The sequence below is a fragment of the Populus nigra genome, chromosome 15, assembly GCF_951802175.1.
Source record: "Populus nigra chromosome 15, ddPopNigr1.1, whole genome shotgun sequence".
NCBI classification, from domain to species: Eukaryota; Viridiplantae; Streptophyta; class Magnoliopsida; order Malpighiales; family Salicaceae; genus Populus; species Populus nigra.
Genome location: NC_084866.1, coordinates 13,299,356 through 13,314,025, shown reverse-complemented (window position 1 = coordinate 13,314,025; position 14,670 = coordinate 13,299,356). Strand labels below are relative to the sequence as shown.

At 31.0% G+C, this 14,670-nt stretch overlaps 1 long non-coding RNA gene across 1 annotated transcript; it reads left to right on the top strand.

Annotated features, from left to right (window-relative positions):
- The first annotated feature begins 7,198 nt into the window (after window positions 1-7,198).
- LOC133674947 (uncharacterized) lies at window positions 7,199-10,480 on the top strand. Its single transcript, XR_009835286.1, has 3 exons — window positions 7,199-7,593; window positions 8,832-8,907; window positions 9,959-10,480. It is a non-coding gene; the product is annotated as an uncharacterized LOC133674947 (long non-coding RNA).
- The last annotated feature ends 4,190 nt before the right edge of the window (window positions 10,481-14,670 follow it).

Below are 14,670 nucleotides of genomic sequence, written 5' to 3'. Positions count from 1 at the left end.
GATTTTTCATCCATTACCGTGTAAAGAGGGAATGCTTTGTTCGAGCATCTAACATAAAGCAATACCCAAGAAATTTGGTGGGGGAGTAGTTGGCATTACAGTTTTCAAACCCCATAAAAAAATATCTCGAGGGTATTCCTGGATTACTCGAGTTAATTTTAATTGATTTGTTTTTTTTTATTTTATAAATAAATTCTGATTGAATTTTTTATAAATTAATTGAGTTACAAGTTTAAGTATTCAAAATAAAATACATATAAAAACAATATTAGTCATAAAAGTATCCAACACCAATAAAAAGAACGGATATTGGAACTTTTGTTACGTGGTTGTGATTTTTGAAGGTTTTTGCCAAGTAGCAGTGCCATCTCTTTCAAGAACTCGCACCATCTATCTTCTACTCAGTTACTGGCCAAGACAAAAAGTCAGCATTTTTCTATATATGTAAATAAGCAAAAGAGACTCTAAAATCTATACATGGATAGAAAAACTTTATTGTTTTAAAATTTTAGAATTAAAATTTAAGGTCTAAGGTTTCAAGCAATTCTCCATTTTCATGTCGACATGCATGATAGGACTATACAATATGTATTAGTACTTTCATACACCTAAAATATTAATAATATGGGTGTCCACTTGAACGTCTCGTTTTACATTTTGATTTTGTGATCATCTATAATTAAAGTAATTATTTTGTAGAGTAGACTATACAATATGTTTGCATCTATACATAATTGATATGATATGGGTATATATGTATTATGCTCATTTTTACTCAAAAAAAAATCATATATTTTATCTTCCTCTTTTACATATTACATTTCTTCTACACTTTAATTAAATTAAATATTAAAGGGTCTCCTATACTCATGAGAGACTTATTTTGCTAGGGAACATGAACTAGCTAGTACGTAGTTAAGCTCTCGGTTAAAAAAAATAATCAAAACCGCCATGGATAGCCCAAGATTATTAGAAGTTTGCTTTAGACTTCGTCAAATTAAGTGTAATTATCTCAAAAATATATTTTCATGTTACATGAAGAAAATATATTTTACAGGGCGACACAAACTACAGAAAACATCTTAGAAAATGTTAAAAACAAAAGCTGGATGTAAACCAAAATTTCTAGACAAGACCTGCAATGTATAGACATGACATTCACCCGCCATATATAATTCTGTTCATCATCATCAGCAGCAGCAGCAGCAGCAATTAAATTGTAAGAATTACAAGGTATGGAAAAGAAAAGAAGGAATCAAAAATCAAAGCAACTAACTGATACGAGTATACACTTGCGTCCGTACAACCGCAGATCATTATATGCAGTGGTTGCTCGTGCAACTTGACTTGTCAAAAATCATAAAGGGGATACTGAAAAAATTCACTGCTGATTTTGAGGGTAGCTTTTCATATGGGTCCCTATCAATTATTCACTATATTACAACGATCGCAGAAACATCTAATCATTCATTCTTCCCTTCTTGTGTCTTTTTTTTCTTTGGGTGGATCCACTCCATTCTTGCCATTAGTTCAGTTTTGTTCTAACAAGTACAGTATATGGACATGGTAATCGCTTCTAAACCCAGCTTAATCCCTAATTTAACAGGTTGAAATAGTAATTTATCCATTCAAAACCTGATTTGAATTGAATTTTATTTTGAATTAGTCTAGAAATTAATCTAGTTGAATTTGAATTAGATGAACTCAGAAAACTTTTGTAATTTTTATATCCCTTGATCAATTAATGAATTTAATTTGAATTCGAGAAAATAAACTCAAGATTTCGGAAGAGATCTGAGAAATCTCACAAATACGCAAGGATAACTGGGATTCGAATTGAAGATCAAAGTGGCAGCATGCTTTATCCTTTCATGGTACGTACATGTCGGATGTATAAGACAGCGGGCCACGATTTAGGCAAGGAATGCAACTATTCAATGAACACAAGCGCCAATTGAACATTGTCATAGAATGGACAGAACAAAAGAGACGGTACAATTTGTTTTTGTTTTTTTAATAAATGAACTCAACAATTTCTTGAATCGTGTGCAGCTGTTCTTTTATATTAGGTTTAGTGAGTGTTAGAAATCCAAAAGAATATACACAAACATGCCTGGATCGAGGGAAGTGGATGGGTGAATAAAATAAATATGTTTTTAGATAGTTTTTAAATAAATTTATATCATTTTAAAATAGAAAAGATAGAAAATTATATAAAATTTGTTTTTATTATCTTTATTTTTTTTTGTTTTAAGATAATAACTAAATACAACTTTAAATTATGTCTCGAGATTATTTATTATTGTGGTAGGTTTTTGCGTTTTATGCCTCGTCTTATATGTAATTGTGTTTCAAATCTTGATTTTGTGAAAACTAAAATAACCTGTCTTTTACTAATTGTTATTTCATTTAAATATATTTTATAGCAATTTTAACCAAAAAATATTTTTTAAAAATCAAAACTAAAAGTTTTTTCTTAATCCTATTTTTTTAAACTGCAACCGTAAAAATTACTACAATACCGAATAATTCTTCCTCCTAATATGTGTTATAGTACACTAAAAAATTTAACAATTTTATTTTGTAGCTTTTGATTTTTAGTTTTCAAATGATTTTTTCAACAATTTTTTCATTGAATTTTGAAGAAAAATCCACAAAAAAATAAATCCAATGTTTTTCAAACGGGTTCTAAAAACACCAGTACCTTATATGAATAAGATTTTGTTTTTTTTTTTTAAAAAAAAGGCTAAAATTTAGCCGGTATACAGGGACAATAAATCAGTGTAGTCACATGAGAGGTAATACGACGTCGTGAAAATGACTTCCCCGTCGACATTTGCTCTGTTGCAGTGACATGTTAGATAGTGATAGGTGACTGATGCCCTTCGTAAGCTGTTTCTGATGCCTTGCACTGTTTATGTCATCAAGCTGGTATCTAAAAAAACGGCACAGCTTTTGTTTTTATGATTGATAGAGAACCCTTTTTTGCTGTTGTTTTTATAATGACTACTAGGAACCAAGATTGATTTTACAGTTTGAGTAGTTATTTATATTTTATTTATTATACAGTTAAGAAATATATATATATATATATATATATATATATATATATATATATGTTAGGCTTGGATTAGGTTTTACAATATTCATAACACTCACTTATTCGAGTCAAAGTTGGTAGTTATTGGATTCACATTAAATATACTGAGAGAAGTGGCACATTGTTATAAATTTTTTTTATCTTTTTTGTCATTGTAGTTGCTCAGTTTTTTTTTATTTGATCATTTAAAATTACATTGATTTGAGATTGATCTTGATGAATGTTTTTTTTATATATGCAATTAGAGATCTTGTGATGTTAAAGAAATGTTTCGTCATCATATAAAAAAACCAAGATGAAAATTGATTTGATTAAATTAAAATAACTTAATGAGTCAGCTTTTAATTTAGTTAATTCAGTCATATTCAAATAAAGCCTTATCGAATCAATTCTCATTTTATTTTTAAATTTTATCTAAAATAACATTGTTCCATATACTGAATCTAACATTGATGAATAAACTCAATGACTTGTTGACTCGATTGCTAATCCAAGCTGAGATATAAATTAAAATTAGGTGGAAGTTGACCAATTATGACTTAATGAACCCAATAGATTAATTCATAATCCAATTAAAATTTAATTTAATTTTTTAGATACTTTTGAAATAATATTTTATTTTTTAAAAAAAATATAAAAATAAATATGTTTTGAATTATCTCATATCAACCTCATATAGCTCGCTAAACTAGTCACTTTGTTTTCGTTAAACATGCTATTTACTTTTTTCATAAAAAGAAATGCATTATTTATATAGATAGATTTCAATTTAGATCCAACTAGTAACTCAGGCAAGAGGGAAGGTGGGGACAACCTCGGTTATGTAAATGTATTTTTATGATCCTGTTTATTTTTATGTTTAAAAAATATTTTTTACAAAAATAAAATTTTATTTTTATTTTTTTAACTGTTTCGAATTAATTTTTTTGATATTTCTAAATTATTTTCATATACTAATATTAAATTTTTTATTTTAATATATTTTAAAATAAAAAATATTTTAAAAATCAACCGTCCAATCCCTGACAACCACTTATATTTCTTTAATTGTCGACCCATGATAAGACCATGGGTGCCATAGGGAGCAGACAAACTTGGGAACAAGATGTGACCCTGAAATGAAATTCTCAACAAACCATTTGGCTCCACTCGACTACATATTGTACGTGCCTAATAATCAGAAGGCCACAGTCACCCTTGATGTGATCCTCCTAATAATCAGAAGGCCATCCTCTCACCAAATCACCATCATCATCAAATTAATGATGTTTAACCCTGTGATCACACCCATCTAAGGGCCCACAATCATTAAAATTAAGATTAAGTGGATGTTTGATAATGTAGTGTTCTTATCTAATCAATTTTCCAAATATGGTTAGGTCTTTTGTTGGAAAATTCTTTCAAAAATCAGGAGAAAGAACACTTTTACAACAAGAAGTAAAGCACATCGTTGGCAAATACAGACTTGTCTCTTTTCTTGGATTCTTTCTGGGACTATTGTGAGAGTTAAAACTGGAGAAATCTTGTACATGTTTCTTAATGTGGGAATAAATTGTTCGTAAAGCACAAAAGTCGAGGGATCAAACGGAATGGAAGCAAATTAGATTTAGATTTTGTTTGGCTATACTGTGTTTATAAATCAAGTAGTTATTGATTCAACTTGGTATGAGCCAAGTTTTCTTTAAAAAAAAAACAAAATAAATATTAATTTAATTAAATTCGAGTGACTTAGTTAGAGCTTGTTTGCCAGTGTGGTTGCGGGTGCTTTTCAAATAACTTTTTATGCCAAAATTCATGTCAATGATATTCTTTCATTTTTTAAAAATTATTTTTGACATCAGCACATCAAAACGATTTAAAACGTACAAACCATATTAAATTTTAGCAAAAAAAAATTTAAATTTTTTGGGAACGCGGGTTGAACCGCGTTCCCAAACATGCTATTAATCATCTATCAACCTAGTTAATTTGACTTTACAATTAAGTTAAATTTAAGATTTTTTTAATTTTTTTTAAAATAATACCATTTTTATTAAAAAAAAATAAAACAAAAATGTTTTATAATGTTTTATTTAACCCGTGATCCCATCAATAAATTGGTAGCGATAATTATATATCTCAGCCCTTGAAATATACCGCCGGCCATTTGAACCATACTTCGAAACGAAAAACAAACTGAATATCATAAAACTCTGTGGAAATATATGTAACAGTTTGGTAGTGAGGTGGACTTGACTGTAGGGGGTCTAGTTTCTTAATAATTATAACACAAAAACAATGTCCCAGTTTTGAGTATGGTGGGGGCCCACAACAAACTCCTCCATCTCTTCCCTTTCTGGCCCACACCCTTAACATCGTCACCACACATCATGTGATCATCATCGTAATGCAATTCATGAATATACACATTTTATATTGCATATATAAATATATATTTTAATTGGAAAAATTAAGGTTGGCAATATTGTTCCGGTTTGCATTTTGAGGTCCCATTTTGAATTGTATTGTTTGTATATATAGTTCAAAGTATTAATTCAACAAAAATAATTTTAATTTTAAATACAAGTAAATAAAATAAGATTTGACAATCATCAGCAAATAATAGACATTATGTATAGCAAGAACCATAATAAAAATATAGAAAAAACATTTTATGAATTTTTTCCTTTTCTTTTAGCTTTTTTTTTATGTACAATATTATAGTTAGCTAGGATGTTTTAGAAAGACATTATGTATAGCAACAACTATAATAAAAACCAACTTGTGTTTGATTAGTGTCTTAAAATAAAAATAATAGATAGAAATATATTAGATTGAAGAGATAAATACCTAAAATAAAATAAATAGATAATTTTGATGAGAATTTTTGTACTTCAAAATAAAAAATATTAAAATATATATATATTTTTTAATTCATAATATTAACACTGTTGTGTCTTGAGATAATAACCAAATATCACCTGAATTTTTTGTGTTGTGTCTTGAGATAATACCGAAATATTAATCAATTTTTTTTTTTGACATGAATATTGATCTAAATCTGCATTAAAAAAGTGTCTCCAACATGATTTATGATGATCACGGGAATTGTTACAGATAGGTTAATATGTAGGATAAAGAAAAAACATAAAGATAGGGACCTTGAACAACCCACACCTTAAGCTACCAATAAAATAAAAAAGAGATCTACCTCACGTGGTTACATGTGATGGGGATGGGATGTTCTTGTCAATCTCCCCTCCTTTTTTTTCTTTTTCATTATTTAACAAACCTAACTAAATTACCAAATATCACTGTTTTCTTATCTATTCAGATTTCATAATTTTTTATTTTGATGGCTATTATGAAACTTGGACTGACTTAATCGGTTAATCTGGATCTAGTTGATTTAAGATATAATCTGGACTAATGTAACTATATTAAAAACCTAGTTGATAATATTAAAACTTGTTGATTTTTAAAAAAAATATATTGTTTTTAAATAATATTATTTTAATATATATATATATATATATATATATATATATTTAAATTAGAGTACTTTAAGTTAATCCAGCCGACTTATAACCTGAGCTTTGCCTATCTCTAGACAGTTAATAACTATGATTCTGACAACATGATGAATCAAGCATCTAATATTTTTAGTTTATTTTTTTATCATCTTTTATATAAACACACATTTTACGGGTTTGTATTCTAGCCTAAATTTCGTATAATTTATTTATGAAATTTAATTTTACAAAAATAATTCACTTTATAAAAATATATTTAGAGAAACTAATATTTAAAATCTCAATTTCAGGACTGAATATTAAATATGTAACAAAAAAAATTTATACAATTATATATATATATATATATATATATAAAGAAATTGCAAAATTTTCTTTTGTTTTTCTTTACCAATACGACTGTTTTATCTGTACCCCACTGCGCACTCACTAGTAAAAGTAGGCTTTTTGTGAGTAAAAATGCCTTCTTGTGAGTGAAGGGAACCCTACTCTCCTTCTCTATAAAGCTGGTTGCAAGATATATATATATATATATATATATATATATATATATATATATATATATATATATATATATATATGTTAGAGTGGTCCATGAGAATTTGTATGGGCATGCTCCCATCTCTCTGTTTCTCTCACTATATTTTCACTTCAACAAAAGAAAAATAAAGGGATATGAGATCTGAGAAGATTTGAAGGTTTTGTGTTTAATCTCGCAAGTCCTGGTCATGCTTTTCCACAGCTTTCTTGAACTTCTTTGCCTTGCTTAATCTGTGTATATATAGATCACTACATGTACAGCTCCTATATATATATATGTATGTATGTATAGCGCCATGGAAGCTCAAGAAAGCTGTGGGAGAACATGGCAATTCAGGATTTTTTTGGGCTCTTTTCTTGCTGTTACGGTCAAGACCTCTCCTTTCCTTCATGGAATGCATACAAAAACCTTTCATCTTCTTCCTCCCTGTATGGATCGTGGTAATTCTATGAATTCTCTTGTCATTTAGACCCCTTTTTTGCAGTTTTTTTAATGGTTTTCTTTAATTTTCCTTTTCGGAAAATTCTCTTGTAATCCATGACCATCTTTTTTTTCTTGATAAAGATTTGATTTTTGCGGAATTATGATCTGGGGTTTCATCCTCTATCATTTTCCTCAAAATTTTCCTTTTTTTGGCTGTTGGAGAAAAGATAAGTTAGGCTTCAAACCATTTAAACCATGCACGAACAGGGTAAAAGAATATTTTGCAAGTTGTATCTAGTTTTTGGAAATTGCTTTCCTTAAAATTAATATAAATCCTGATCATTGAATAAAGATTGTGAAAAAAAGGTTGAATTTTGTGTTTCTTGCAAAGAAGATTTCTACCTTTACTTTTTATCGTTAATGATAATAGTTCTTCCTCTTGCCTTTTGGTTTATTTCTAACATGATCTCGTACATTTCCGTGAAAAAGGTTAAAATTTGTCACTCTCCCACTTTCTGACATCAGTCTTTTTTTACCTCTACTCTTTCTCTTTTCTGGTGGGATCTCCACAGTGGTAGTTGAGGACTTGTGCAATTTGCAAATCATACAATGGTGTATAATTCTGCGTGTAAATTATTGGGGTTTGCTTCCATTTCTTAGCTGTCTAGCTGATGGTCTCAAAACTTTACAAACCTACACAATTATCATCCCTCCTTTAGCCCTCTTTCTGAAAATATTATTGTCCTTTTGAATCTTGAATATCTAACTCAAAGCCTTTAATTTGTACTTGGTTCTGCATTGCAGTCCATGAAAATTCCCATAATTCTTGCATATCCCTTTTGTTGATTTCTGTGTTAAGTTGCAGAGAATTATTTCAACTTGGAGTGGTTGGTGAGATTCCTAATCATCTTTCACATTGATCAAGAGCTTTCACTTCAAAAAGTAATTAATTATCATGTCATATATTATCAATTTTATTTTATTTTTAATAATTCCAAATTAACAGTTTCTGACCAAAACATAGCGAATCACAACATATATATGCATGCTCTTTATAATATTTTGTTTTTGACACTCTATATATATATATATATATATATATATATATATATTTCAAAACTGTTTCAAGGCAAGTGTTAATTTATCATAGGCTAAAAGAGATCGTAGAACAATATTTGTTTTTTTCACTTTAGAGATCATGCAGTGCCGATTTTGTATCTACTATATATGATTCTTGGCATACTATGATGATCAGATGGGGTCCAGCCAATTAGGACAATCTACAACTTGCAAAACATCTCATTGGCTAATTACAGCGAAGGGAATAAAAAGTTAGTTGCCTCTCTTCTTGATTGTTAGCTGTTTCAATCACTTTATATGTACATGCTCTTTATATTGCTTTGACAAGTAGCTAATAAGCTCATCATTGCAGACAAAATCAATATACTGCTCACCATCTTAGCTGCTGGGCTCTTTGCCTAGGTCTTAAGCATGAGCCTTTGATTTTTTTCTAACATGGTAGACATAGAAGAATAGTTTAAAAAAAGGTTTTTTAAGCTTTCTCTTCTCATACCTTGCAAGGATGAGCTTGTGCTTTGAAAGAAGAAGAACAACTGCACCACAAAAGCTAGCTGGCTGTGTGTTTATGGTGGATCATAATTGAAGTGGGGGGAAAGACCTATAAGATAAAAATAATGAAGCTTTGTTAAGGGAATCTTTACCTAATCCAAGACATGAAATGAAAAGGCCTATTGCTTTTAATGTCTAGTATGAAAGAATGCTGATGCATAAGGGGGAGGTCCACCAAAACTAGTTTATAACTGGGCAGACAGAGGGGCATGGCAGATCTGAACACCTTAATAGAAATATTGTTATAATGCACTGCTTATAGTTTCTAATATTAGACCAATAATACTCATTTAGCATTCAAGATATGCCTAGTCCATTAGTGTATATCCATTGAAGTCAGCTTTGTGGGATTATACAGCTAAAGGTGCATGGATTTAATTAAAGCATATAATAAAAAACCAGAAATAATTCAGATATTTATGAACTGGAACACATATGACTTTTGGAATGCATGGATGTTATTGTTCATTGAGTAATACTTAAGCTAGTAGTCGAAGCAAGCTTTGTTTCTAAAAACAAGAAAAGAATCTCTGAAATGCTGTCCCAACTATGGACAATCGTCCAAATTTCTTTGGTGGGATGACATTCAGGCTCCTTGCTTTGGCCATTAGGTATAGAACACCACTGTTTTTACCATTTTTCGTACATGACCTGATTTCTCAAGTTAATGACTTCTCATATGTCCTTTAAAGTATTTTCTGTAGTAAATATGACTTCTTCTTCTTTTTCTGGATGTGAAATGGGTTCATTAAGAAAATTCGAAAGATTTCACAAAAGAAGTCACCAAGGAGATGACTACCTAGCCAACCAAACAGACATATTACCACAAGAAAGGACCCTCCTTGTATATGAAGGCCGGAAAGCTAGCTAGCTGAAGAGATATGATATGGCAGCTAGCTAGGGCATCATGTCAAGGTACGTGTCTCCCAGCACAACAGTCTTTCCTAATAAATAAGGTGAAATTCTGTTCCATGAAATTAACTACTCCATCGTTTGACAATCATGTGACAAGCTGTGTTTAAAGATCAGGTTCACAGTCGTGGAGCATCATCATTCAATAGCAGCAGATGATCTTCTATATGCTGATTTGAAGATATTATTATTATTATTTATGAATAAATGTATCCAAATTTAGGAAGACTTTTTCAGTACTGCGCACTTGATATTCAATTTATTTCTCTCTACAACCCATCTTGATTAGATTTAAATTGATGTATTCTATGTTCTTTTGACCTGCATTTAAGCAATAATAATGCTTGTACATGTTTCTGATAAGCCGAAAGTCATCGATAATGAATTAATGATAAGATGCATGCCGTCGAGTCATCGATAGTGAATTAATGATAAGATGCCTACCGTCGAGCACTTCTACAAGAACAAAAATAGAAGCCTTATCTATCAAAAGACCTTGATAGTCTAGATCTTCAAAAGCAGGGACAAAACCAGTATGAACCTTCACTGATCAAAATATAGAAGACTTATCTATCTTTAACCACACCCACCACATTTTTCTGGTGGAAGACGTGACATTTTCAGCACCGAAAATAATAAAGAAGATGTGACATTTCCTTTGAGAGAGAAAATGGGTTATGGCTAATATAATATAATTAGGATGGTAAAACTGGTCCCTAATAATTTTCCTAAAAGCAGAAACATATCATCCAATTCGGATGAATCTAGCCATGAAAGTATTTCATTATCAAATAATTAGCTTTAATTTAAGCCTACTAATTGGATTTTTCACTTTGAACTTAATATACGCATCTCTATTTGCTATAAAGAAAAATCAACTGTGTCATGTAAAAGGGAAATGGCAGGGCAAAGCAATAACATAGCTCTCTTCCCATGTGGTGGGGAAATCGAACAGTGCCGTCGCTATTGATATATAAAACCATTGCTGCTCTACGATTAGAACAATAGGACAGGAAGCATATATACACGAAGTGCAAAAGCTAGCTTTACCTTTTTATTTGATGTGAGAGTGCATAACAACGATAAATGACAGCAACTTTAGTGACCCTTAAAGGAGTGTAAATTAAATAGGGAAAAAGTTAGGGTAAAAATTGTGTACTTACAAAAAAAATCAACAGCCATGAATGATCAGTCCTGTGTAAAAGAGAGGAATTCTAGTGTTTATCCATCTCACAATACTCAGTGTTGAGAATTGATTTCAGTGTAGACGACAATGATTCTAATTTTGAGATTTTGGTGTGCCAACGAAATCAATTTGCATAAGGATACAAGGGAAAGGATATGATTGCTTACAGATTATAATCTGTACTGACTCCCTAGCTCCTATTGCTTTGAAAGTAAGAGAAATGGAGGGCACAAAAAGAAATTCTCTAATAAAAGAAATGCTGGCAGACATGCATGAAAATGCAGTTGAAAATCTTGAAACTAAGCACTGCGCCCTTAAATATAAAATAAATAAATGTAAATCCCTTAAATACAAAGCTTTGTTTAGTTATTACTGTCCTTCTACAAGCACAATTTCTAATTATCTTATGAAATTAAAATTATTAGTTCTTGCTTTAAAAATAAATAATGCGCAAGAATGCATTTTTATTATTATTAAAACCACTGCTGTTTAATTTCCCCATGCAGTAATCGGTTTGCATCGATCTTTCCATATAAAAAAATAAATTTGATTTGAAAAATAATTCTCTTTATTGTCTCAAAACAAACGAGATAATAAAGCTGATCAATACCTTTAAAATAATTGAAATTAACAATCAAATAATTAATTTAAGAAATAAGACAAAAGTTACAGCACTATAGCAGTAGAATGTGCATCGGGCTTTATCAAATATTTTATTTTTGATTTAATATTCTTTAATTCCCACATCTCCTTCCACAGTCACAAAGCACAAGAAAATCTATAGCTTTTCCAACTCTTTCTCCTCTAAAGAAAAGCTATTGTCTATTAGACCAGACAAGCCAGCACCTATCTGTGATCCCAATTGTTTTCCTTTAAGCAAGCATGATTAGTGGAAATAATGAACATGTCCCCTCTAAAAGTGAAGGTAACAGATGGTAATTAAATACTCATGCCACTAATGAATTCAAGAGAATAAAGCGAAAGGCCATCCTTGATTGATTATTATTGAATTTGTTACAGCTAACGAAAGTTGAAGACTGGTGATCAGAATATTTATGGGTTGGATTAGCTGGTCACATTATGTAATTAAATTGGCCTGAATATGCAATCATGAGCCGTTCAATATCCATAAGAAACATGAGAGGTGGTCTACTAATAATGTGGATCGATTTAGGTCCCCTTTGATGTGTTCTTACAGCTAAGTTCATAAAAAACTAGACCCAACTTTTTTATCACCATAACGTTTCTTTACATTGTCAGAAGCTTCTGCAACCGGAAATTAGGTATGTCATCACAGTAAAACATTCATATGGCTCATTGAAGTCGAACCATCTATTATTGTGTTCTTGCAAGATTCATTTGTACATAGAAGAAAGATATATTGTTTCTACTATCCGAAGGAGAAGGGCATGAACATACTATGATCTGATTGAAAACATGTGTCAGCCCTAGAATGACAGGGCAATATTTTGTTCTCTTTAGCTCCCTATGGATCATACTTTTCCTTACCATTTAATTAGTTGCCCTCCCATCGAAGTTTGGAAAAGAAAATGAAGAGGGAAAAAACCCTAATCTCTTTGTGCGCTTCATACTCACGGGTCAAGTTGTAATTGTCAATCCCGACTCTGAAATATTAAGATGGGTTAAACTTTATTTGGCCACTCCAAGAGCAACTGTTCATGGCTAATTAATATGAAGAAAATACATTAGTCACATTTATACATTAAAAATCGAGATTTAGTAATATAACGCAAGTTCTTTTAAATGTGAAGCAAGTGTTATAGAAGTAAGCTCAATGGATTCTTGATTGGTGATGAGCTGACTATGGTCCAGAGTCCAATAAATCTTCCACCTATCATTATTAGCACTCGATTGAGTGCTGGAATTTGTGGTTTGAAGGGTTTTTAGGTGAGGGTTAATTCCAAACTGAGAAGGCAGTAGCAACCCTTGTGGTCCATAGCTAAAAAGCAAGCCTGAGTTAATTTGATCAAAGATAGATACCATACTCAAACCTGATTCATACACTACACAAAGATAGAAAAATAATAGTACAACATATTAATTTATATTGAACAAAAAACAGAAAAGCATTTCAATAGCAGACTAGATATCAACCTCATGAAAAAGAATCTGTAGGTCAGATGTTTACAAAAAGACTATTACTGTGTCAACCGACACAGTACAAACACGGATTAATGGGCGATCGAAAGATCAAGTGGTGCTCTTTTGATCATTTAATAGGAATTACTCCAAACTTTTATCCGATGAATCTTAACGTTGTCGGTAGGCAACCTGATGTGCTTCGGCTTTAATTTCATCTTTTGTCATCGTTTTTTACATCATCAATATTAAAATACATAATCCAATCCATAATATATATGTGTACACACACACACACACCCTCTTTCCAGAATCGTGTGTGTTTGTGTTCTTGAAAAGTGCATACCCGATAAATCTTTGTTTGTGTGGTCTCTTTTTGATGCAAGTGCAAAAGGAAGGACACTGCTGGCAGGAAGCTATGCATCCAAAATACTCTGTAAATTAACATGAGAGAAAATTCTGCAGTGATGTTCTATAAGTATTAGCTCTCTGTGAATAATAAAATAATGCACTTGTTAAATCATGAATAGATAAGTAAAAATGATGTCTGGTTAAAGAACGGAAAGCCCTTTAATTTGAAGTAGCCATATATCCCTTCTTGTTCTCCTTCAAAGCATGAAACTTGCGAGAAACAAGAGATTGAAAGATTCATAAGAATATTTGGAGGCATTAATTAGTAAAAAGAATATGAAAAAACCCTAAACTCAATTGGGATCCAAGAGATCATTCATCAAACAAAAAATTCAAGAAAGTTTAGATGATAAAAGAACTTATACACCGATCATTGATGCCGAGTCCGACGAAGACATAGCAACTTTCTTTGATCCTGTTTGTATCTTCCCACAGCTTTATTGAACCGCAGCAAAAATGAATACAATGTCATATGGTCATGGCATATCGCACAACAACATCAACATTAATCTAATAGGTGCAGTTCAAGAAAGCTGTGGAAGAATACAAAGAGGGTCACATACAAACACACCAAAAATATATTTAGAAGCTTCAAAGCTCTCCATGAAAGGGCTACATACAAACACACCTAAAAATAGATTCTAATAGCTTCAAAGCCCTCCAATGAACAAACCCTAGAAAGGTTTCTAAAGAGAAAGGTCAAGAGGGCTAAGGGAGAAAGAGAAGTCAAATAAAGAGATAAAAGAGAGAGATTGAAAGGAGGTGTAGTGTGTAGGTTTAGGGTGAGAAAGGGTAGTATTTATAGGGATTTGAGGTCCTTTTTACTGCCAATCCCAAGAAGAATATTGGGCCTAAG